We start from the raw sequence: 25,318 nt of genomic DNA, 5'->3' as shown, positions 1-25,318 counted from the left end.
GAGCCATCAGGGAAGCCCAGATGTATGTAACCATACATATGAATTCATACATGTGCAGATGCATGTGAACAGATCTATATGGGTATGCATGTGTATATGTAAATATATGGATATAGGAATATTTACATTTCTTGTAACCTACATATTGTGTTCCTCAATAGGGCTATCCCATGGTTTATTTATCCAATCTTCATAATTATAGAAATTTATGTTGTTTCAGATTTTTTCCATTAGAAACTAAACTTCAGTGATGATCACCCTGACCTGATTCTTCATATACATGTACGAGTATCTTTCTAGAGTTGTTTCTAAGAGTTAGACTTTTGGGGTCATGGAACGTGTGCATTTTAAACTTTAAGTGTCTATTGTCAAATTGTCCCACCCAGTAACTGTATAACTTATGTTCACTCTAGCAGTGTGTGAAATCACTCGTCTTCCCACGTCCTCACCAGCATGTTACTCTTTGGGGAAGGTGCCCACACTGACGCTCCTGGTCTTGGAGTTTGTATGTGAGTTTCTTCCCTTCGTACGTCCTAAGCATTTTTGTAGGTTGTTGGAAATCTTGGCAAGCATCACTTTTAAAGCTGCACTGTATTCCATCATGTGGCTGTGTCATAATTTAGTTAACTACTCCCATCTTCGTGGACATTTAAGTTAAATTTTATGTTTCTGAGGACCATTGTTTGTCTTAGCAGGCTGTCGTTATGGCTCAGCTGTTGAGATTTGGAAGGATCACTCCTACGCTCATTGTGCTTGTTTTTGCCTGATGTTGACTGACTTAATCCATGCTCATTTCTTAGATAATGAGCAGGACAGCACCGCGATGAAGGGACTGGGCTATGGTGTTAGACTTGTTGGCTTTCGATTCTTGTCGTATCCACTTTCGATGTAACTCGGACAGTCATTTTACCTTTCTGGGCCTCCATTGTTCATTGCAAAGTGGTAATAATAACACTACTTTCTAGGCAGTGATTCTCACACTTCAATGTGCATCAGAGTCACTGGGTGGGCTTGTTAAAACAAGACACTCTCAGAGTGTCTTGTTTCTGATGGAAAAAATCTGACATAGCGTAAACTTCTATTATTGTGAAGATTGGATAAATAAAGCATGGGGTAGCCCTGTGGAGGGCCCCATGCTCAGAGTGTCTAACTCAGTAACTCTGGACTAGGTGCCAAGAATTTGCAGTTCTAGCAAGTTCCTAGTTATGTTGATGTTGTCGATCTGGAGAACATGCCTTGAGAACCAATGTTCTAGGGGTTGTCACGAGTATTACATGAGGTGATGCATGAAAAGTGCTGCTTAGCACAAATGCTAAGCACCTGGCAATTACTTAATGATTGTCAGCGTGAGCAGTGAAATTGTTTTGGTCATCAGAAATTACAGTCCACAGAGTCTGCGAGTTTATTACCCAAAGAATAAGACATCTCTCTAAAATGTCTCAGGCTTCCCTGGTGGTTCAGATGGTAAAGAATCTGCCTGAAATGTGGGAGATCCAGGTTTGATCCCTGGGTCAGGAAGATCCCTTGGAGATGGAAATCGCTACCTACTCCAGTATTCTTGCCTATAGAATTCCATGAACCAAAGAGCCTGGCAGGCTACAGTCCATGGGATTGCAAAGAGTCAGGCTCAATGGAGAGAGTAACACTAAAATGTCTCTGGAAGGTTTTAGGACTTTAAATCTGCTACAGTTCAGAAATAATTTCTGGTCTGGGGCTAGATGTGTATGTGTGTGTGTGTGTGTGTGTGTGAGATGGTTTAAAGATTTTACCTGAAATTGACATTTACCTGAAAAGCAAACTCTTGGGTTAAGAAATCATGGTCCTTTGAAGATTTCCCTTCCCCTATCTTCTTTCCCTCTTTAACAATCTTGCTTCTACATTGCTATTTTCAGCATTTTAAATAATTGCCCAGGTATCAGGAAGGAACTCAGATAAATTGGTGTGAAGCATAGGAGCATGTTACAGAGTCAGGATTGCTGCCAGCCCAAGACAAGGGCTGCGCTAATGAATTCTTACTTTCCATCATAAGTGCCCTGCAGCTGGAATATTTGTATGATTCTGATGGAAACATAACTCAATTGTAGGGCAATTGAAATATAACATATATAGGAAAAGGAATTTGAGAAGGATAATTGGCAAGACAGTCAAATACTCTCTCCAGTGACCACCCTGAATTCCATTCCTTAAAAAAAAAAAATCCTACTGCTCTGAAATGCTGGCCTGCTATTTCCAGGAGTCATGCTTTGAATGCAGCAATGTTGTAGGTGGTATTTCAGCCCCAGAGAAGTAATGCATTAAGTGCAGTGAGCCGTCATCCACAGCCTGGTGTTTAATAAAACATCTCTCTACCCAAGGAGCACCAGAGGGTTCAGTTCACATGCGACGCTCAGGCAAGTGTTTGGGGTCCTTGCCACGCTTCCCGACTAGCCCAGCGTTTATTAAACCCATTCCAGAAACTGGGACCTTTCCAGGCAAGGCAAGGACTAGCAGCTGGAGAGAGTCCCAAGAAGGTGGTTTTTAGGGAAGGGGTTAAGGGCACTATATCTCTGTCTTCCATCCATCACTCCTTCTATCCAGAGAACCATGTGTTAGCCTCCAGAATCACACATGAATTAGCATACAACTTAAAGAATGTACAGTCTGATGAAGGTGGAGAAATTTGTCTAAAGACAACCTCAGGTAACAAGTTAAAGTGGAAGTGTTAGTCACTCAGTTGTGTCCAACTCTTTGCAACCCCATGGACTGTAGCCTGCCAGGCTCCTCTGTCCATGGGATTCTCCAGGCAAGAATACTAGAGTGGGTAGCCATTCCCTTCTCCAAGGGACCTTCCCCACCCAGGGATGGAACCTGAGTCTCCTACATTGCAAGCAGACTCTTTACCATCTGAGCCACCAAGCCCAGGGTTAGGTAACAAGGACTCTTTTTTTTTTTTTAAGGAGAGAATAGTATCAAAAAGTAGAGTCTGATGAAACACCTACCCCCATACTCGAGCCAGAGAAGGAAGTGAACATGTCATATCTGTTTCACGTGTTTAAAAGAAATAACACAGTACTGATCAGGTAGAAGTCCTGCTTATACCTTTCTCCCTTTCTCGCCATGGGAGAGAAAAACAGAAAAACACCAGAATGAATCTGGCATGTAACCAAATCCATGCACATGTTTTGAAGCTTTGATGTAGACATATGTACGACCTTAGACCTAATGTATGTGTGCCCTCAGTTGCTCAGTCATGTCCGATTCTTTGTGACCCCATGGACTGGAGCCTGCCAGGCTCCTCTTGTCCATGGAATTTTTCAGACAAGAATACTGGAGTGGGTTTCCATTTCCTCCTCCAGGGAATCTTCCTAACCCAGGGATTGAACTTGTATCTCCTGCATTGGCAAGCGGATTCTTTACCATGAGTGCCACCTGGGAAGCCTTAGATGTGATGGATAGCTCTTTTTAATATATATAAGTGAAAAAATATATATATATATAAGTGGTATCTGATACATTGGAATTTCCTTTACCTCCACCTTATGGCTCAAGCATGGTCTATGAGGACACATAGAATTCTAGCATATTCATCTTCGTTGCTTTTTTTGTATTCTGTTTTATGTGTTCCATCTTTAAGTTAATCATCCCCCTTTGATGGACATTTGGGTTGTTGACAGTAAGGAATCTTCGGTCTGGGTAACAGAGAACACGGGCTTCCCTGGTGGCTCAGACAGTAAAGAATCTGCCTGCAATTCAGGAGACCTAGGTTTGATCCCTGGGTTGGGAAGATCCTGTGGAGAAGGGAATAGCTGGAGAATCCCATGGACAGAGGAGCCTGGCAGGGCTACAGTCGATGGGGCCATAAAGAGTCAGACACAACTGAGTGACTTTCACTTTTAGCAGAGAACACATGTGTCTGCATCCTGATTCAGACCCATCACCGTGTTCAGTGCAAGCCCATGACTCCAGATTTAGGAGTTCTCGCTTTGGGCTTTGAAAGTTACATTTTCAACTAGAGGAAAAAGGCTTAGTTTGCAAAGCAACTGTAAACAAATAGCTCTCATCACTCCCATTCCGTAGTGAGGAGAAGGCAAACTAGCTTCCGAAGAGGTTCAGGTAAAGTCATCCATGATGGTTTCATGGTGAGGTGCTGAGGGACTGGGGGTCCTGCTTTGACTGGTTGAGTTTGACACCTTGGGTCTAACTAGGCACGTCTTCTGGTGGTCCTCATGGACATCGCTGGTGGTCTGACGCGCAGAGTTTGCGTCGTTAGGATACTGTGCAGTTGTTCACTGCTGACGGTGCTGGCCCAGGTATAGAAGACTGCTTGCTGGGTTAATGACCCCACTGTGGACCTGTGTCTGTTCTGGTTTCAGGAAAAAAATAGTGGGGAAAAGGGGAACTGTTCCTGATGTTTAATATTCCTGGTTTTAGAGATGGCACTTGGAAAAGAACAGTCAGCATTTTCCAAAGTTCAAAAATAGCTCCGCCATGTTACGTAACCTGTGCCTTGCTGCTGCAAAGTTGCTAAACATCTGTTCCTTCGCCAAGCACAGAGCACATTGCTGGCAACTCCTGGAGCTGTGAAGGTAAACCGTTACCTGTTTCGTGGGCACAGAACCTAGGCTGCTCTGTCCTGTCCTGTCCTGAGAATGTCTCTGGTTTGCTAGTGGGTGGGGCCCCAGGAGAAGGCAATGGCAACCCACTCCAGTACTCTTGCTTGGAAAATCCCATGAATGGAGGAGCCTGGTAGGCTGCAGTCCATGGGGTCGCTAAGAGTCGGACACGACTGGGTGACTTCACTTTCACTTTTCACTTTCATGCATTGGAGGAGGAAATGGCAACCCACTCCAGTGTTCTTGCCTGGAGAATCCCAGGGACGGTGGGGCCTGGTGGGCTGCCGTCTATGGGGTCGCACAGAGTCGGACATGACTGAAGCGACTTAGCAGTAGCAGCAGGGGCCCCAGGAAAGGGCACGAGATCACAGTTAAGAGTGTGGACGCCGGAGCCAGGCTACCTGTGTATGGATCTCTGATCTGAACTCTCCTGGATCTGGGACTCTGAGCAGGTCGCTCGATTCCTCCAAGTCTGCTCCCTCAGATGTGACATGGGGATAGGAAAAGTTTTGTTTCTTAACCTAGAGCCTGGCATATGGAAAGCGATCTGTAAATGCTTCTGTGTGTGCGTGCACTCAGTTGTGTCCAACTCTTTGTGACCCCATGGACTGTAGCCCATCAGGCTCCTCTGTCCTTGGGATTCTCCAGGCAAGAATACTGGAGTGGATTGCCATTTCCCACTCCTGGGATAAAAGATTACTACTATTGATTCAGTGTGTGCACATTTGTGTGTTTCCTCATCCACTTTGGAGGGGACACATTTTACATTTATTGAGGAGGACGTCATAGAAGGGAGATGGAGGGTGTTTTTAAGACCTGAGTGCTCTTGCCAGAGGATTACCTTGGGAGGAATGCTATGAAGAACACTAGTGGGAAGAAGGGTAATGTGGAGGAGAGAAAAATTCATGAGAAGGATAATTGCCAACTTGGTTTTGAATTAGCCACATATTTACCAAGTATCAGTTACTAAGTGCTCTGAAAGTGAAAGTGAAGTCTCTCAGTTGTATCCGACTCTTTGCGACCCCGTGGACTGTAGCCCACCAGGCTCCTCCATCCATGGGATTGTCCAGGCAAGAATACTGGAGTGGGTTGCCATTTCCTTCTCCAGGGGATCTTCCCGACCCAGGGATCAAACCCAGGTCTCCCGCATTGCAGGCAGACGCTTTTAACCTCTGAGCCACCAGGGAAGCCTAAGTGCTCTGAACTCAGGTTTAGGGAAAAAAAAGCCTCTGTGTGTGCGAGGTGGTGGGGGGAGTCATTTCTTTGTATTGTAGTAGAATTAAATGAAAGTATATATGTAAAGCACTCATCATTGTGCCTGGCATATAGTAGTAGTTGTTATTCAGTCACTAAGTCATGCCCGACCCTTTGTGACACCATAGACTGTAGCCCCTCAGGCTCCTTTGTCCATGGGATTTCCCAGGCAAGCGTACTAGAGTGGTTGCCATTTCCTGCTCCAGGGGATCGTCCTGACCCAGGGATAGAACCTGCATCTCCTGCATTGGCAGGCAGATTCTTTTACCACTGAGCTACCAGGGAAGCCCCACATGGAGGTGGTACTTCACAAATAACTGTAAAGTCATTGTTGTCTTCTTCTTATGACAATGGTGATCATTGTTACTTTAACTTTTGCTTATTATACTGCAAGCTGTACACAGACAGGAAAGAGAGAAATGGAGGTGTATTTCAATCTCGTTTCTTGCCGATCGAGTTATGCCTCTGTGTCCTAGGGCTCCCATTTCAGTTAGGGGAGGAGGATGTGGAGATGTTACTACACTGAAAGTCAAATAGAACTGCTCAGGTAGATCTATAGCTCAAACCAAGGCAACAAAAAATCTTCTCTTGGACGAGTTATGAATTAGTATTGAAGGGAAGTTATTTGACTTTAATTAATGATACCTGGCTTGACCACTTATGTGTTTTGCATTGACTTCCTGATTTATGAAGTCCAGTTTCTGCTTTAAGAAGCAACAAGATTGTAAATTATCACCCTGACAGGAAGGGAAATGGAAGGAAGATATATAAGGGAGAGTGAGTTTAACTCATATCCAAGTTACATTTGATACTTTTTTCAATCTTCCTTTCTAAAATAACCATAGGAAAAGCTGCAGGTTTAATGACCCATTAAGAGACTGAGCTGAACCTGGTTGGCATATTTTTATTTGATAATCAGAATTATCACTGTTGGTTTCTTTTTTAAATGCCAATAAAGGAGCCTGCTCAGTTAATTCTCTGAGCTTGACCAGAGTTATAACTTCCCTGGGCGAATGTGATAACTCTCTGCAAATATTTATCTGTGGGATCACTGTATGGTCAACAAACATTTCTGGCAGTGACACCAGGCACCCAAGAGACCAGACCATCCTCTGGGCCTGTGCTGTAAATCTGATTGGGAGTCTGGATTCAGGGATGGGGAAAAAAGCTGAGCCTCAAAGAGATATGCAGTGAGAGAATCCTGCAGCCATGTGCCAAATTGAGAACCCAAAGCATATTCCACAAGGCTATGTGACTTTGCAGGCTTCCCAGATAGCGCTAGTAGTAAAGGACCTGCCTGCCAATGCAGTAGACAGAAGAGATGAGGTTCGATCCATGGGTCAGGAAGATCCCCTGAAGGAGGGCATGTCAACCCACTCCACTATTCTCACCTGGAGAATCCCATGGACAGAGGAGCCTGGTGGGCTGCAGTACACAGGTTAGCAAAGAGAAGGATGTGACTGAAGCGACTTAGCACACACAGACACGTGACTGTGGAATGTGGTTCTGGATAGTGCTATGTTCAAACCATTTCCTGGACTCAGAGAAGGTTGTCTCTGGCAAGTTACTTAACATCTTTGAGCCTCCATTTCCCTGAGTATATACAGAAATGATTCCAACCACAGAGGATTAAGGTAACATTTAAATCCATGTAATATATTTAGCCAAGCACCTAGGATGGAGTTGGCACCATGCAGATGTTAATTTTCCTCCTTCTCCAGGGCCAAATGCACAGCTTGATCTAACACCTCTTGTGGCCTGATGGACCCACAAAAGGTGGGCTGTGCCCCCTGGGCATTCAGTCAGAGAGCGAAGTCAACAGCCTCTCTTCAGCATCATCTCTGTTTGTGGCATCTCTCCTGGAACATGGCCCTCTCTGTTTTCTGGCTGGAAGTCAAGAGTGCCGTATGCCAGCCCTGCAGTGCAAGTCAATCATTTCCAATTGGCATCCAATGAATAGCTCGACAAATGGTGGAAGCCTGATGCTGGCAGCTAGAAAGGATCAGAAATCGTCCGTAACTTTACCTTGAGGGAAAGGTGGTTTGAAATGTTTTGGGGTCACACATAAAGCATAAATATTGTTCAAATTTGCCTTATATCAGATGCAAATTTTTAGATTCTGGAGCCAGGCTGCCAACACAATATATATATATTGATCTTTTTCCTCCAAGGTTGAATACTAGGGAAGGTTTCGTTTTGAAACTTGTTAATTTGGTGACGTATACTAATGATTTGCTGTGGCTCTCTTCTGTGAAAAGATAATGCAAAGAAAAGCACCATCTTCAGTACTCTGGTGCCTGATGACAGAGAGTATGTTGGGGGCAAGGGGTCTTGACGTGTAAGCAAAGGGACCAGTTATGAGACCGTAACGTGAATCTCTGTAAGTCTGTGGGTTCAGAGACAAGTGGGTGGGGTTATGCCTGTTTTGGAAGTAAAATTAATAAAACATGATGGATGACTATGAAGTGGTAGAAGAGCTACAATATTATCTTTTCACTTGTACCACTGAATAGATGGCGGTACCTTTTACAAAATTGGAGAAGAAATAAGTTGGGGGAGAGTGAGCCAGGAATGGCATCTAATTTCAGACACGTTCAATTGAACATACCTTGGAGACATCCAGATGGCAATCTCAAGCAGGCAATTGGAGAGACGAGTCTGAGTTCAGGCTGTAAATACAACACAGAGGTTTTGAGCTTACTGACGGCGGTTAGAGCCCCAGAATTGGATGACATCACCTAGGGGGGAGTGAAGACTCAGAGGTGGGAGCAGGTTCCAACATTAATTGGTAAATCATCCCCTAGGGGAAGGAGAACACTGGAGAAAACAAATTGAGCTGTGAATTTCAGCTGCCATCCACCTTTGGAGACTCTCTATTTCCAGCCTTGATTTTGTTGCATAGCCTGGTGGGTGTCTGTATGCTGCTGCTGCTGCTAAGTCGCATCAGTAGTGTCCGACTCTGTGTAACCCCATAGACGGCAGCCCACCAGGCTCCCCTGTCTCTGGGATTCTCCAGGCAAGAGTACTGGAGTAGGGTGTCATTGTATCTGCTATATGCTTTGTTGTTGTTCAGTCACTCAGTCATGTCCAACTCCTAGACATGGCTATAGGAGCCACAGACCTTCCAAAGACCTATAGTCCATAGCCATTTCTAATCTACCTGGGCTTAGCACAACCTAGGAGGGTTAAATAATCATACCAATAGTTTTGGCTTCCCGGGTGGCACTAGTGGTAAAGAACTCACCTGCCAATTCAGGAGACGTAAGAGACTACAGTTTGATCCCTGAGTGGGAAAGATCCCCTGGAGGAGGGCATGGCAACCCACTCCAGTATTCTTTCCTGGAGGATCCCATGGACAGAGGAGCCTGGCAGGGTCGCAAAGAGTCGGACACGACTGAAGCGACTTAGCACGCATACACACACCAATAGTTTTAATCAATACATGGAAGAAGTAAAATTTATCTCATAATGAACTGTCTGGAAGATCATCAGAGCAGGAAATGCTTTCGGTTAAAGGGAACCAGGACTGGACTAGGCTGGAACCATGACACAGATGGTGGGCCAAGCTTTTGGATCCAGAGCAATGAGGAGGTCACACTCAGGAAGAGGCTGGGAAAAACCTCTGCTTTTGTTTCATTCTTGACATGATCTGGAAAACATCTGATGCCACACAAAACGAGTTAAAAATCCTGTCCACCACCAGGGAGGAGCATATGGTGCAGTGTGAAGGGCCAGTCCATTTATAAGCTGTTCTTTGCTTTCTTTCCTGGAAGGGTATCTGTCTCTGCACCTCCTCCTGGTATGTAGGGCAGAAGCCCACCCAGTTACTCCTTCCAGGTGGGAGCTAGACAGCCAGAACAGACCTCTCCCCATGTCCTCTGCCTCCCCCTTCTATTGCCTCCGTGTGGACGCTGCCTGCCTGCAGGTGTGACTGAGCCCCCGTGCAGACTCTTGGTGCCTCCAAGTGTGGCATGGATCCCAGGGATGAAGGAGTCACTGTCAGCTTGGCGATGCTCGCTAGCTTCTGCGTGGGTGGGGAGGCCAGCCACATTTCCACACAGGCCCCAAAGTTTGGTGAATGAACTGGCTGATCTGCTTATGGTCTGGTGTGCTCTTGGCCAGATCCCCGTAGCCAGTTCTTACAGATTTGCTTCGTCTGATTAAATTCTATTGAAACACAGGAATAAACATATATCACGCAGTCTTCTACATGGTTGGAGGACCCCTCTCCTGAGACTCAAGCTCATTTCCTTTTCATTTCCATCCCTATTAAGCAAAGAACTTCGTAACAGTTTTATTAATACATTGCTATATGTTGAGGGGAGAGAAAAGGGGAACTTCAAGTTTCATTAAGTTACATTATGGAGGCATATATATATTTATTGAAATAGAGTTGATTTATGATGTGTTAGGGGCTTCCCATGTGGCTCAGCTGTTAAAGAATCTGCCTACAATGCGGGAGACCTGGGTTTGATTCCTGGGTTGCGAAGATCCCCTGGAGAAGGGAAAGGCTACCCACTCCAGTATTCCAGCCTGGAGAATGCCATGGACTGTATAGTCCATGGGGTCACAATGAGTTGGACCTGACTGAGCAACTTTCACTTTCACTATGATGTATTAATTTCTGGTGTAGAGCACAGTGATTCAGTTATATGTATATATTCCTTTCAGATTCCTTTCCATTATAGGCTATTACAAGATGTTGAATATAGTTTCCTGTGCTATGCAATAGGACCTTTTTGTTCCATCTGCAGCAACATGGAAAGACCTAGAGATCACCACACTAAGTGATATAAATGAGACAGAGAAAGATAAATATGATATCAAATGTGAAATCTAAAAAGGTGATACAAAATGAGACCCACAAGCATAGAAAACAAACATGGTTACGAAAGGTGACGTGGGGAGGCATAAGGTGGAAGCATATATATTTTAAAATCAGATATAATGGAAATGTTGACATACTCTAATGATAAAACCTCTCATGTATTTAGTGCCTCCTATGTGCCAGCCACTTTAAATGCATTATCTTTAATCCTTAGGTGTGACCAGTCACTTCACATACATTATCTTTAGTCCTTAGGTGTGAGTTAGGATGCTTTTGCAGCAAGTAATAATCAACTAAAATTAGTTATGTGATTAGTTATGTGATTGAGTTATTTGATTGGAATCCCAGAGACAGGATGGACTTCAGGTACAGTATGGTCAAGGTTCTGGTTCTTTTCCCTGTGATCTCCTGACTGCTCTTTGAGGTGTATAGTCCTTGATCTCAGACTGCCTCCTTCATGACCTTAAGTTTGCTGTCAGAAGCACCTTGGATGACTTCCTTGTTCATGACCGCATTAGGTCTTGTGGCCACCTTTAATAGCCATTTTCAAAATGCTGTATACTGACCAGGTTAATTCTGGACTGCTGACCCAGTCCCTGAGAGGTCAAATAGGATTCAGTTCAGTCGCTCAGTCATGTCTGATTCTTTGCAACCCCATGGACTGCAGCACGCCAGGCTTCTCTGTCCATCACAAACTCCCAGAACTTGCTCAAACTCATGTCCATTGAGTTGGTGAAGCCATCCAACCATCTTATCCTCTGTCATCCCCTTCTCCTGCCTTTAGTCTTTCCCAGCATCAGGGTCCTTTCCAACGAGTCAGTTCTTCACATCAGGTTGCCAAAGTACTGGAGCTTCAACTTCCGCATCAGTCCTTCCAATGAATATTCAGGACTGATTTCCTTTAGGATGGACTTGTTGGATCTCCTTGTAGTCCAAGGGACTCTCAAGAGTCTTCTCCAACACCACAGTTTAAAAGCATCAATTCTTCAGTGCTCAGCTTTCTTTATGGTCCAACTCTCACATCCATACATGACTACTGGAAAAACCATACCTTTGACTAGATGGACCTTTGTCGGCCTAGTGATGTCTCTGCTTTTTAATATGCTGTCTAGGTTTGTCATAGCTTTTCTTCCAAGGAGCAAGCATCTTTTAATTTCATGGGTGCAGTCACCATCTGCAGGGATTTTGGAGCCCCCCAAAATAAAGTCTCTCACTGTTTCCATTGTTTCCCCATCTATTTGCCATAAAGTAATGGGACTAGATGCCATGATCTTAGTTTTTTGAATGTTTAGTTTTAAGCCACTTTTTCACTCTCCTTTTTCACTTTCATCAAGAGGCTCTTTAGTTCTTCTTCATTTAGGTCACACCAAACCAGACCTACTCTTAGAACTAAGACAGGGTAAGCTTCCATTCCTGCAAGTTCCATGGATTCTTACAGGAAACATGAAGTCTCAACAAATGTGATTTCTCATTGAAAAAGACTGATGTAGGGAAAGATTGAGGGCAGAAGGAGAAGGGCGTAACAGAAGATGAGGGGGTTGCATGGCATCACCGACTCAACGGACATGTGTTTGAGCAAACTCCAGGAGATGGTGAAGGACCCAGGAAGCCTGGCATCTTGCAGTCTTTGCAGTCACAAAGAGTTGATCACAACTTAGCGACTGAACAACAGCAACATTTAAGAATGAGGAAAAGGCAAACGGATGCTGGATAGATTACCAGCTGGTCAATTATAAATCATAACTCATATTACAGATAAGGAAACAGGGGATCAGATAAGTTATGGTCCCCAGAGACCAAGGTCACATAGTTAATATGAAATGAAGTCAAAATTCAAATCTATTTTTTTTCTTATCTGAACTCCATTATCCTCCTTTATTTTTTATTTTTTGGCATAGCATGTGGGATCTTAGTTCCTTGACCAGGGATCAAACCTGTACCCCCTGCATTGGAAACATAGAGTCTTAACCACTGGACCACCAGAGAAGTCTATGTGCTACTATTTTAAAAGGTTGCAAGTTAACTTGAAGTTGTGATATTTCTTTTTTGACTTGAATGTCTTTACTCTTTTCAAAAGTGGAATAAATCCCAACATTTTAAACCTGGAAGACTTCACAAAAAAATTATATTTTTAGCTAGTCTTAAAAACTATGAAAAGCTGATAATGATAATCCCACATTCCTATCTGGAAGTCTTAAAAGTTGGGGCTTTAGATGTTGGGCTTCCAAACCGTTCACTCTTCAGGGAGAAGCTGGAATCTGCTTTCTTGACTGTGTATCACTGTGCTGTGGGTGGAGTATATGACAAGAAAGTATCTCCGCCTTTTGTACCCATTTGGATGTGGAGTGGGTATTTTCTTATTCGGGCTTCCTGGGTGGTGCTAGGGGTAAAGAATCTGCCTGCCAATGCAGGAGACATAGGAAATGCGAGTTCAATCCCTGGGTCAGGTAGACCCCTGGAGGAGGGCATGGCAACTCACTCCAGTATTCTTGCCTGGAGAAATCCATGGACAGAGGGGCCTGGCGGGCTGTAGTCCACGTGGTCACAAAGAGTCGGACATGACTGAAGCAACTTAGCACACACACATTTTCTTATTCACTTGATGTATAGGAGTTGCTCAGCTGGTTTCTGGATTTCTTTCAGAAAGAATTGCTCCATAACTGTAGACTTAAAGTATCCATGGGTGAAAGTGTTTAAAGAAAGCCACCACCCTCTTGTACCAGAACCTTCTTCTTATTTGGAGATGGTAAACTGGACACAAGATCTGACCTTTAGATCAAGAAGGGCCTGCCCAATTCATCTTAGGCCCCACCTGGACTACTTATTCATATCACCTCCGTAGTTTCTTTAAGTGTTTTATTTTATCATAAGATATCATATATTTATTTTATTAATTTTATCATAATCATCATTATTTATAAGCATTGCCAAACAAGACCTTGAGGAACCTTAAGACTGGCAGATATTCAAATGAGTGATGATAAAAAGTTTTCAACTCCAGTACTCATGCCTGGAAAATCCCATGGACGGAGGGGCCTGGCAGGCTACAGTCCTTCGGGTTGCACAAAAAAAAAAAAAATAGTTTTCATATCTCACTTAGAAGAATCACCTCTGGTACTGAGTGGTCATTTTATATGGCCATAGGTCATAAACCTACTTCTCTATTCAACTTACAGGTGAGAATTTGAGTTGTTTCTGCCAAGTGGCTTTCCCAAGACAAGAACTTAGTGAATTATCCAAGGAGAGTTCCACTCATCTGATTGGACCAATTTGTAGATGTTCTTCAATAAAACTTGAAGAAAATATTTTTCTGGTAGGGGTGTGGGGTATGTTTCCTGCTTTTCTACAATCTGCTGAAATTTGTCAAATAAACAGCAAACGAGGGAGTCTGATGGAAATCTTGCCAGTTCTTAAGGATCATTGCTGAAAATATCAGTTTATTATCTAAATCTCGTAAAGTCTATGGTTCGAATCTGATTTTTCTTCTTTATGGCTCGGATTCATAAAATATATTATTAGTTGTAACAAATTATTTTCAACTGGTGTTACAACATTAAAATTATAAATTAGTTCTCTATGCTTTATTACAGATGAGGAAAGTGAGGCTTGGAAGACTCAGGGTTCATTTTTTTCACTATTGAGAGGCTGGCTAATGGCAAGGACATGCTGAGCCTGAGTTTTCTTTCTCTCAGACCCAGATGTGTTGCTCCAAAGAATCAGTCCTCTTTCCTTACAGGTCCTTTATGATTAATAATAGTCATGTGCTGGTACTGATGATGGTGGTGATGGTGGTGATGATGGTAATGATGGTGGTGATAATGATGGTGATGGTGATGATATGGTGATGATGGTGGTGGTGATGATGGTGGTGATGGTGGTTATGATGGTGGTTATGATGATGATGATGATCGTGGTGATGGTGGTGGTGGTGGTGGTGGTGATGGTGGTGATGATGGTGATGATGATGGTAATGATGGTGGTGATAATGATGGTGATGGTGATGATATGGTGGTGATGGTGGTGGTGATGGTGGTTATGATGATGATGATGATCGTGGTGGTGATGGTGGTGGTGATGATGGTGATGATATGGTAATGATGGTGGTGGTGATGGGGTGATGATGGTAATGATGGTGGTGATAATGATGGTGATGGTGATGATATGCTGATGATGATGGTGGTGACCATGAACTCCAGGGACCTTGTCCGTTATATCTGCATGCCCCAGTACTCAGCTTACTGCAGACACTTAAATATGTGTTGAATGAGTGAATCATGCAATTGTAATACAGTGCTTCACCAGATCTAAGGATTTTTACATACATTATCCTATCTTATTCTCACAAGAACTCTGTGAAATAAGTGGTATTATTATTTCCATTTGTGTGTGAGAAAAAAAATCTCAGAGAGAGGAATGGCTTTTCCAGGGTCACTTAATAGTAGAATCAGGATCCAGATTGCCTCTCTGACTTCAGCATCTAATCCTCTGATTCTCTGGCTTCTCAGGGTAAGAAGACACCCTGGGTGTGTTTTCATGAGGCCCTACAGGTCTTCCAGTGCCTTCAAGTTCATTCAGAGATTCTCCCATTGTGTATAGGAGTCATTTTGCTTGTCTTGCTGCTGCGTCGCTTCAGTCGTGTCTGACTCTGTGCGACCCCATAGACGGCAGCCCACCAGGCTCCGCCGCCCCTGGAACTTTCCAGGCAAGAACACTGGAGTGTGTTGCCATTTCCTTCTCCAATGCATGAAAGTGAAAAGTGAAAGTGAAGTCGCTCAGTTGTCTCCGACTCTTAGTGACCCCATGAACTGCAGCCCACCAGGCTCCTCCGTCCATGGGATTTTCCAGGCAAGAGTACTGGAGTGGGGTGCCATTGCCTTCTCTGTTGCTTGTCTTAGAGGTTAGTTTATCACAAAAACGCAATGTATGGGATTTCATTTTGTAAACCACAAAACCTTCCTGAAAATGTTAATAACATCCTCACCATCAATATCAGTTATTATTGTTGTCATTATCATAGAGACTGATGTTTGGCATTGCCAAGAATAAAGCAAGTGGAGAACAAAGGGAAGAAGCTAATCTTTCCTGGGAGAATTTTTATAAGAATAAGTCAAAAGCTCAGTTGCAGAGTCATCAACTCCCTTTAAATTAGTTCTAGAATGAGTCCCTTCAGAATTTGTGCCTCCCTGAGGAATGCCAGTAAATATTAATTGGAAGCAAAGAATTGAGCAAAGACGTCATCAAGGAAGTCTCAGTAATTCTGACTAGGCAGAAAGAAGGAAGTAAAAGGTAGAAAGGAAGAGGGAAGCCAGTATTTAATTTTGACACTGGGTGCGTGCCAGGTCATAATGGGGTTGTCTGCCTTGATTTTTAAAGTGTTCTATTCACATATATTCAGGAATGCTAAACTGTTGGCAAACTCAGTATAGGGAGGAAGCCATCATCCATTCCTCTAAACCATTTACAGATCTTGAGTTTAATAAATCTGCTTTCAAAACAGAGCATTTCTTAAATAAGACTCTGAGCTCTGAACACAGGACTGGGAGAAAGTGTTTGTTTTCAGCTGGCTAAGTGAAAACCAAACCAAACAAACAGAATAAAAACAGTCCCCTGACATCTGTTCCCCATATTCATCTATTGATTGCCTGGATCTCATTCTTCCATTTGTTCATTCATTCATTCATGCATTTGTTTTCATCCATGTATTCTCTCATGTAGTCAACACGTAGTATGTGTCTGATGGGCTTTGCTGGTGGCTCAGATGGTAATGAATCTGCCTACAATGCGGGAGACTCAGGTTCGATCCCTGGGTCAGGAAGATCCCCTGGAGAAGGGAATGGCTACCCACTCCAGTATTCTCACCTGGAGAATTCCATGGACAGAGGAGCCTGGCAGGCTACAGTTCATGGGGTCACAAAGAGTTGGACACAACCGAGTGACTAACACTTTTTCATGTGTCTTATACCCATAGTTTGTGTCACATACCCACTATAGGTATGAGATGTGTGCCGTGATGAACCAAACAGACAAGGACTCGCCACCTAAACCTCCTGTTCTAGAGAGGACACCAAAAATAAGTAAATAGACACATAATGTCAGGTTAGTATTGACATGAGATGGGAAGAAAATTGGGCAAACCAAGTTCCATAAGGGCTTAAAGGCCATGGTGAAGGTTTGGGGTTTGTTTCAAAAGTTATGGGAAACCATTGGAGAGTTTTAGCAGGGGAGTGAGATAGATGGCTACAGAGAACCCTGAACTTGCACAGGGTATTTCTGGAGCCTCATTTGCTTTTTCTTTGTCCTGTGCCATTTTATTTCCTATTAGAAACAAGCTTTGCTTAGTGTGGAACCTAAGGTGATTTCCCAGATTCCATTTTTCTCCTTCCCCATTATGTAGGCTGTGGTTGATGGGCCCAATTTGGTCACAGCTATTTAAAAATAATCCCATCCATCTCGCTATAGAAATTGGTTCAGGAATGAACATGTGATCTAAATTGGTCTAACAGAGAGAAGTTCAGGACTATTTGATATATGGCAAGTGTGCAGATGTAAGGCCTGGAATTTCTGCTGCTGGTTTTTTGTTTGTTTGTTTGTTTTACTATGGAAGAAATCAGGTAGAGGATAATGGTAACTCACACATAGGCCAGAACAAGAGAAGTGGAGTACAGAGAACAAGCCAGAGCATGATCAAACTATGCCTGAAGTCCATTCTATCATCAGTATTTTCAGATATTAATCACCAGACTTCCTTAGTGGTTTAAGTTGGTTCAAGTTGGTTTCTGCTGCTGCTGTTGCTGCTGCTGCTAAGTCGCTTCAGTCATGTCCAGCTCTGTGCGACCCCATAGACGGAAGCCCACCAGGCTCCCCCGTCCCTGGGATTCTCCAGGCAAGAACACTGGAGTGGGTTGCCATTTCCTTCTCCAATGCATGAAAGTGAAAAGTGAAAGGGAAGTCGCTCAGTTGTGTCTGACTCTTAGCGACCCCACGGATTGCAGCCCACCAGGCTCCTCCATCCATGGGATTTTCCAGGCAAGAGTACTGGAGTAGGGTGCCATTGCCTTCTCCGTGGTTTCTGCTAATTACAACCAAAAAAACTTTGATAAATATTCATATTTGGCAGCTAATCTGTAATATTATGCTAAATAGTTGATGTATCATATCCTTTAATGCGGTTGCCTTTAATAAAGCTGAGTTTGAACAACAAGGAGATATTATAATTAAAAATCTTAGATTGTTTTACCGAGACAACTGTGACTCTACTTCCAGGCAGAAAACTCCTTAATGGGCATAATCTGTGCTTTGTTGTGGCAACCCATTCCAGTATTCTTGCCTGGAAAATCCCATAGACAGAGGAGCCTGGCAGGCTACAGTTCTTGGGGTCACAAAGTGTCAGACAGGACTGAGCAACTGAGCACATAATGTTTGTAGCCTTTGGAGGATTCCAATCTAATAAATCCCACAGACCTTGAAATCAAATTCTAGCTTTTTCTGCCACTCATTAGCCGTGGAACATTGAGCAGGTAACTAAAGTACATCTGGACCTCATTTTTGTCATCTGTAACATGGAGATGATGCTAGTTCCCACACAGAGTGGGGAGTTTGTGAGAATTGTACAAGGCATGGAAAGCACTGGGCTCAATGTCTGATACATGCCAAGTGACCTATGCATGTTAGTACTTGTACAATAATATAATGCTCAGAATGACCAAGAAAAAAGTAACAAAAATGCCACCTAGATGGCAGGGTTGCTCTGCATATATTAATTAAGTGAGTTTCATTATTCTAACTCCCTGGGGCTTTTGAAAGAAAAATAGACTTTTAAAAATTTAGAAAGGCATTCTCATTAACTAAGAGAGTGGGGAGGAGCAGTCCGTAGGGAGTAAATGAGAAGGAGGAAGTGGTGAAATTGTGGAGTGGAATATGTTAGTATTGATGCTAATTTGCTCCTAAGCAGTAAATAGACAAAGAAAGCCACATAACCATGTTTTTTCCAGAGGATTTTTTTTCAGTGTTAAGAAGAGCTTGAGTTCTACATAAGAATGAAATGTCACCATACTATATGTAATCTAAGACTCCAACAATTGTAAAAATAATCTTTATTCCAAAAATGATAAAATGTACAAATTGGGCATCTGAAAATTGATCCAGAAGAGTAACAGTGCCGCCCACGCCCAGTGCTCTAAGTACTTAAAAAGTAATCAATATCTTCATTTTATATATGAGAAAATTGAGATTCAGGAAAGTTAAGTGACCTTTTCAGAGTCATACCATTAATGGCCAAGAGTCACCGTTGCATTCGTTCATTCACTGGAAAAGTTTATCTAGGGTTCGGTGTCAGCCCTGCAAGGGATGCGCCAGTGAATACAAGAGTATGCCCAGTCTTCAGGAGGTTGCAGTCTACTAGGGAGTGCAGACAGCAATAAGAAGGGAGTCAAATAAAGAAAATCATTACACATCTCTGTGGCTGCTGAGGAGAGACAGGAGGCACTGAGATGCAGAGCATCAAGGCTGGGAGCTGCACTTCCTTATGCAGCATGCAGAGAGAATGCCCCTTCGTGGAGGATGAAGGACTAGACATGCAGAGAACCAAGGGAAGCCATGCCGGGCAAAGGGAACAGAGCTTGCAAAGTCCCTGAGACGGGAAAGACTTTGGTGGTCATATGGAAATGAGAAAACAGATGTTATCCTGGTGGGCCGCAGTTTCATATCTTTCTGACCACTAGGTAACACCCTTTTGAAGAAAGGGGCCATCATTGAGTGTTCATAGAGTGAGAAAGGCCATGGAGCAGTGGTTGTCCAAAGCGGGGTGGTCACTGCCTCACGTCAGCAACTCAATCCTCCAGAAGAGAAGTCCTCTGGGATATCATCTAACTAACCCTGTCCTCGTCCTGTTAAAGCTGGAGGAGATATTTGAAGGTTTCCATATGAGGCACGTGGGGGAGTGGCCTACATGAAATTGCCAAAGGGAGGCTGATGGAACAGGAGCTGGCGGTGGACAGTGCTTGTTGACCTGAGCCATCCCCTGTCAGTGCTGGCTCCCCCGAAGCACGAGGTGCCTGCTAATCCCACACAGCGGAAGGCATGTGGCTCTTATCTTGCCATGGCCCCAGCTGTTCAAGTTATGCCTCTTCATCCTGAATGGCTTCACCTTAGAACCTTCTTTTCCACCAGGAGGTATTGAAAATAAGGAAGAATGAGAAGACCTCAATTCACAAATGCCTGCCAAGTCAAGGTGTAGGAGAATCTCCCACTCAGCCTCTTGGCCTGCATGAAAAGCTAGATGACACTTTGATGTAATGCACTCTTGGACTTCCCTGGTGACTCAGATGGTGAAAATCCACCTGCAATGCAGGAGAACCCAGTTCAATTCCTGGGTGGGGAAGATCCACTGGAGAAGGGATAGGCTACCCACTCCAGTACTTTGACTTCCCTGGTGGCTCAGTGGTGAAGAATCCACCTGCAATGCAGGAGATCCAGGTTCAATCCCTGGGTCGGGAAGATTCTCCTGGAGATGGGAATGGCAACCCACTCCAGTATTCTTGCCTGGAGAATTCCATGGACAGAGGAACCTGGCGGGCGACAGTCCACGGGGTCGCAGAGTCAGGCACAACTAACTAACACCTTCACTTTCACTTGCACCGTTTGACTTTTCCCAGGGACTTGCCATGAAGCTTGGGCTCTGTGGGAGGCTCTATGGCTAACAGGACCATCATTTTGTATGGTTCCCCTTCCACATAACAGCATGATGGATAGTGATTATTGATACAATAGTATTGTATAGAGCTTTTTGGATTCAAATACAGAATGGCCTTGAATCTTCATAATGACCCTGAGCCAAGTGAGATTATTCTCCTTTAAGACATAAAGATAATAATGTTCATAGAGGTGATATGATATAGTCAAATCACACAAAGATATCAACTCAATGCTTAGGCCTCCAGACCCAGAAGATAAAGGTTGCTGAAGGTTGGGAAACGTGATATTCTTTTGTGTCTCTCAAGAATCTCAGGGAGGAAGTGAAGAATTGATTAATAACTTGTTCAACAATCATAAGCATCCATCACGTGCCTGGGGCTTGCCTGGCACATTGTGCTCCATTCTTTCCATTTATCAATCAATTGAACCCTCACGACAACTCCATGAAGTAGGCTCTACTGTTGTCTCCATTTAGCAGATGAGGAAGGTGAGGCTCAAAGAGGTGAAGTAACCACTTACCCCCTGTTTACCTAACCCGCAAGTTTCACCGAGAAAGAGTTCACAAACCCTGACAGCTTGACTCCAAATCCAGTGTTTGTCATCCCCACTTAACTTGCATTATATAGGAGTCACACTCGTTCACTACGTTGAGCACACTTCTATTTGTGACTCTCCTCTCTTACTCTTGGTTAAAAAAAAAAAGAAATTAGAAGTTTTAGGAACAGGATACCATTATATTCTTACCACATAGGCATAGGGAAGCAAATAATTGGAGCACTTGCTTTGATGATAAATAATCAGACTGCAGAGCTGCCGGCCTAGTAGAAACATGCGTTCGTGTGTATTTTCTATTTTATCAGAATGTTTGGATGGTTGCCTGGGTCCATGCCATTCTTTTTAAGGCAGGGGTTTGCTGTCATTAAGGGCAGTAGACTCAATTCCAGCTTCCCAATTTTAATGTGTTCCTTAACCGGTCAATTCCTATTTTCCTGACTTGTGCTTTGCTGTCAGCTTCAGCATCTTCCACTGGCCTTATTAAGAATTTTGCATAGTCAATAGGATGCAAATAAATGGAAACATATGCACCTCCCTGCATGTGGGAAGCATCACTGTTGGCCGTCCTGCCGCTTAGCTGCCTTTGCTGTGCGATGCTCTAGCTTCCAATTGAGGCTTCGCATCTTTGGGGGCTACTCTGACTGCTACTGACACATCCAGATGATAGAGCTAATCTGACATTGGTGGCAAGTTCAGTTCACTGACTCCTCCTTCAGTTTGGATCTGAAAGCCCCTTCTGGGTTGCTTTGTACATCTTCAGTGAACCTAACTTCTGTGCCACTGTGATCATACGCACTGGAGCTGGTTCCTGAACTTGGACTTGGGGAGAATGTTCCACTGTGCATTACCACGGTGGGAACTGGGGCAGCCCATGCTGTTCAGAAGCCAGATTGATATCCAAGGCAGGTGCAGACCTGTCAGCCACACAGCTGGTTGAGTTAGCTCTAGCAGACAGGGTTGGACATTCCTGGTGGTGGCAGGCTGTCCATTTGCCAAATGGTACCCCTGTCGGGCTGGCTTAGGTCTGCCTCTCTTGTTGGTGCATCTGCTGGGTTTGGCTGCCAACATGTTGGAAACTGGCAGTTCTCTAAAGTTTTACTGCCTTTCTAAGTGTTTCTGTCAAGAAGAGAAATACTAAAACTTGCCATTAAAAAAAAATAATTTATTTTTTATTGAAGGATAATTGCTTTACAGAATTTTGCTATTTTCTGTCAAACCGCAGCATGAATCAGTCACAGGTGTACATATATCCCCTCCCTTTTGAAACTCCCTCCCATCTCCCTCCCCATCCTACCCCCAAATTTGCCATTTGTTAATGATGACTTGGCATTTTTGATTCCTGGCTCTACTTCCATGGGAAGAAATTAGCCTCTGATTTTATGTTAATGTCAGAAGTGCGTTATCTTTTAGACTAAGAATGACTTTCTACTTTTCTTATAAATCATAGGTTCTCAGGAGCCACTGTTCTAAATTCTTTCTAAACACTTGGTTCCACTGCCCCCCAAAGAATGGATTTTTGTAATTTTTTCCCTTTCTCTTTTTCTTTTGAAAATCAGCCGCAAGTAGAAAGAACCCCAATGGATGAAATGCAATAGCCCTCCCAGAGAAGAGATGGAGGCAGTGTTTACTTAGACTTCAAGCCCGCACCGATGTGATCTGCCTTCCACATGCTTGGCAGGCTTTGAGGACTGAGATGGGAAATGCAAACGTAACCTCTTAGTTAAAGGCAAAGCTTTAAAAAAGGTCGGGGCGGGGGGGTGGGGTGCTTGTTCATCAAATAGCTCTTACCAAAGGGCTGTTTTTTTATGAGTGAAGTGCAAGTGAAGCGTAGGATAGAGCTCCTTTCTGGGATATGAGACCCAATTTCTGAAATATGCGAACACTCTCTCAATTGATTGTATTATCTGCTTCGTTGCAAAGCGGCTGGGGTGTGAAATTTAGTGACTTATGTTCAGCACCCAGCACTGTGCCTGACATGTGTCGAACCCCCAGTTGAATATCATCAACAAGGATTCCTATGTAAAGGGGAAACATAAAGACACTAGGTTTGATGACTTCTTTGACATGAAATACAGGTTTGCCTACCTTGTTGTAGCTGAATGCCTGTCAATCTTTACATAAATGTTCCTGGGATAAGATTTCATTCTGATCATATTCTGAAAATCCCACATTCTGTCTGGGGAAAAGACAGAAGAATCTACAGGTGTGCTTTGGAATGGAAAGGAGTATTCATATCTAATATACATGAGCAATGGCTGGAGAATCCCACAGAAGGGACTTCCAAGGGAGATACAGTACTTGTCTTCAGAGTTTTAAAGTTTTGTAGTCTCCTTTGCTTACAGTGGGGAAGTAAAGCCAACAGGTTGAAGTTTCAAGGAAATAATTCTGGCTCTGTGGAAGGAAGACTTTGCTAAACTCTTAGAGCTGTCAGTGAAAGGGACCCTCCTAGGAAGTGGGGAGATGGCACTCAGACAGTGACTGGCACCTCCCAATAGATGGGCAGCTGTCTGTCAGGAAGGGGTTCTGCAGTGTGTGCTGGGATCAAGTGTGGAGGGAGGCAGTTCTATCAGTTTAGATAAATAACCTTAAAACCCTTCTATGTGGAGACTGTTTGGGTCCATTGATTTCTTTGCCTTAGAATCTTCCATCCACTTGTGCTGAAGAGCACAGCCACTGCTGCCCTCTAGATGTGGAGTTCAGTAGCCTTGGTCCTTGGCTCAGATCCTCCCCTTAACTGTGCCCCTTAAAACCTAGACAGCATATTAAAAAGCAGAGACGTAACTTTACCAACAAAGATCCATCTAGTCAAAGCTGTGGTTTTTCCAGTAGTCATGTATGGATGTGAGAGTTGGACTATAAAGAAAGCTGAGCACTGAAGGATTGATGCTTTTGAACTGTGGTGTTGAAGAAGACTCTTGAGAGTCCCTTGGACTGCAAGAAGATCAGGCCATCCTAAAGGAAATCAGTTCTGAATATTCATTGGAAGGACTGATGCTGAAGCTGAAACTCTAATACTTTGGCTACCTGATGCTAAGAACTGACTCATTGGAAAAGACCCTGATGCTGGGAAAGATTGAAGGCAGGAGGAGAAGGGGACGACAGAGGATGAGATGATTGGATGGCATCACCAACTCAATGGAGATGACTTTGAGTAAACTCTGAAAGTTGGTGATGGACAGGGAAGCCTGGCATGCTGCAGTCTATGGGACCACAGAGTTGGACTTGGCTAAGCGACTGAACTGAAGTGAACTGAATGGCTCAGATAGTAAAGAATCTGCTTGCAATGCAGGAGACCAGGGTTTGATCCCTGGGTCAGGAAGATTCCCTGGAGAATGGAATGGCAACCCACTGTTCCTTATGAATGTATTCTTATCTGGAGAATTCAATGAACAGAAGAGCCTGGCGAGTTGCAGTCCATGGGGTCACAGTGAGTCAGACACAACTGAGCAACTCACAATTTCACTTTTCACATACCAGTGATAACTAGTGTTTATTCTTCAGTTATTATGTTCCAGGATCTGCATAAAATGATTTCTGTGTATTGTTCTTTTAATACAGCAGCTGTATGAGATGGGTATTTTAATTGAGATATAATTGATATATATTAGCTTCAGGTGTACAACGAAATGATCTGATGTTTGTATATCTTGCAAAATGATCATCATAATAAGTCTAGTGAAGATCCATCACCATACATAGTGATGAGAATGTTTAGGTTTATGTCTTAGCAACTTTCAGATAGCACATTATTAACTATAATCACCATGCTATACATCGCATTTGCCTGACTTGTTTGATAACTGGAAATCTGTAATTTTGACCCCCCTTTACCCATTTTGCCCCATTCCCCACCCCCTGCCTTGACAATGACCAATCTGTTCTCTGTAATCTATGGGCTTGGTTTTCGTTTTTTTAGACTCCATATGTAAAGTGAGGTCATATGGTATTTGTCTTTGTCTGACTTAATTCACTTAGCACAATGCCCTCAAGGTCCATCCATTTTTTTCACCAGTGGAAGAGTTTTCTTTTTTATGACTGATTGATATTCCACTGTGTGTGTGTCACATTTTTTAATCCACACATCTGTAGATGAATTGTTGCTGTTGTTGAGTCGCTAAGTCATGTCCGACTGTGACCCCATCAACTGCAGCACGCCAGGCTCCCCTGTCCTTCACTATCTCCTGGAGTTTGCTCAAACTCATGTGCATTGAGTTGGTGATGCCATCCAGCCATCTCACTTTCTGTCATCTCCTTTTCCTCTTGCCCTCAATCTTTCCCAGCCTCAGATGGGTACTGAGGTTGTTTCTGTCTTGGCTGTTGTGAATGATGCTGCAGTGAACGCGGGAGTGAAGATACCCCATTCCAGATCCTCTTTCCTTAGAATTTAACCTGAAAG

The 25,318-nt window shown here is 43.6% G+C and overlaps 1 protein-coding gene across 1 annotated transcript in view; it reads left to right on the top strand.

The window, feature by feature from the left end:
- Positions 1-25,318, top strand: part of GRIN2A (glutamate ionotropic receptor NMDA type subunit 2A) — a 452,755-nt gene that overhangs the window by 257,689 nt on the left and 169,748 nt on the right. The window lies entirely within an intron of this gene.

This window comes from Bos indicus, chromosome 25 (assembly GCF_029378745.1).
Source record: "Bos indicus isolate NIAB-ARS_2022 breed Sahiwal x Tharparkar chromosome 25, NIAB-ARS_B.indTharparkar_mat_pri_1.0, whole genome shotgun sequence".
NCBI classification, from domain to species: Eukaryota; Metazoa; Chordata; class Mammalia; order Artiodactyla; family Bovidae; genus Bos; species Bos indicus.
The sequence above is the reverse complement of the archived record's forward strand: the minus strand, read 5'-3'. Positions and strand labels throughout refer to the sequence as shown.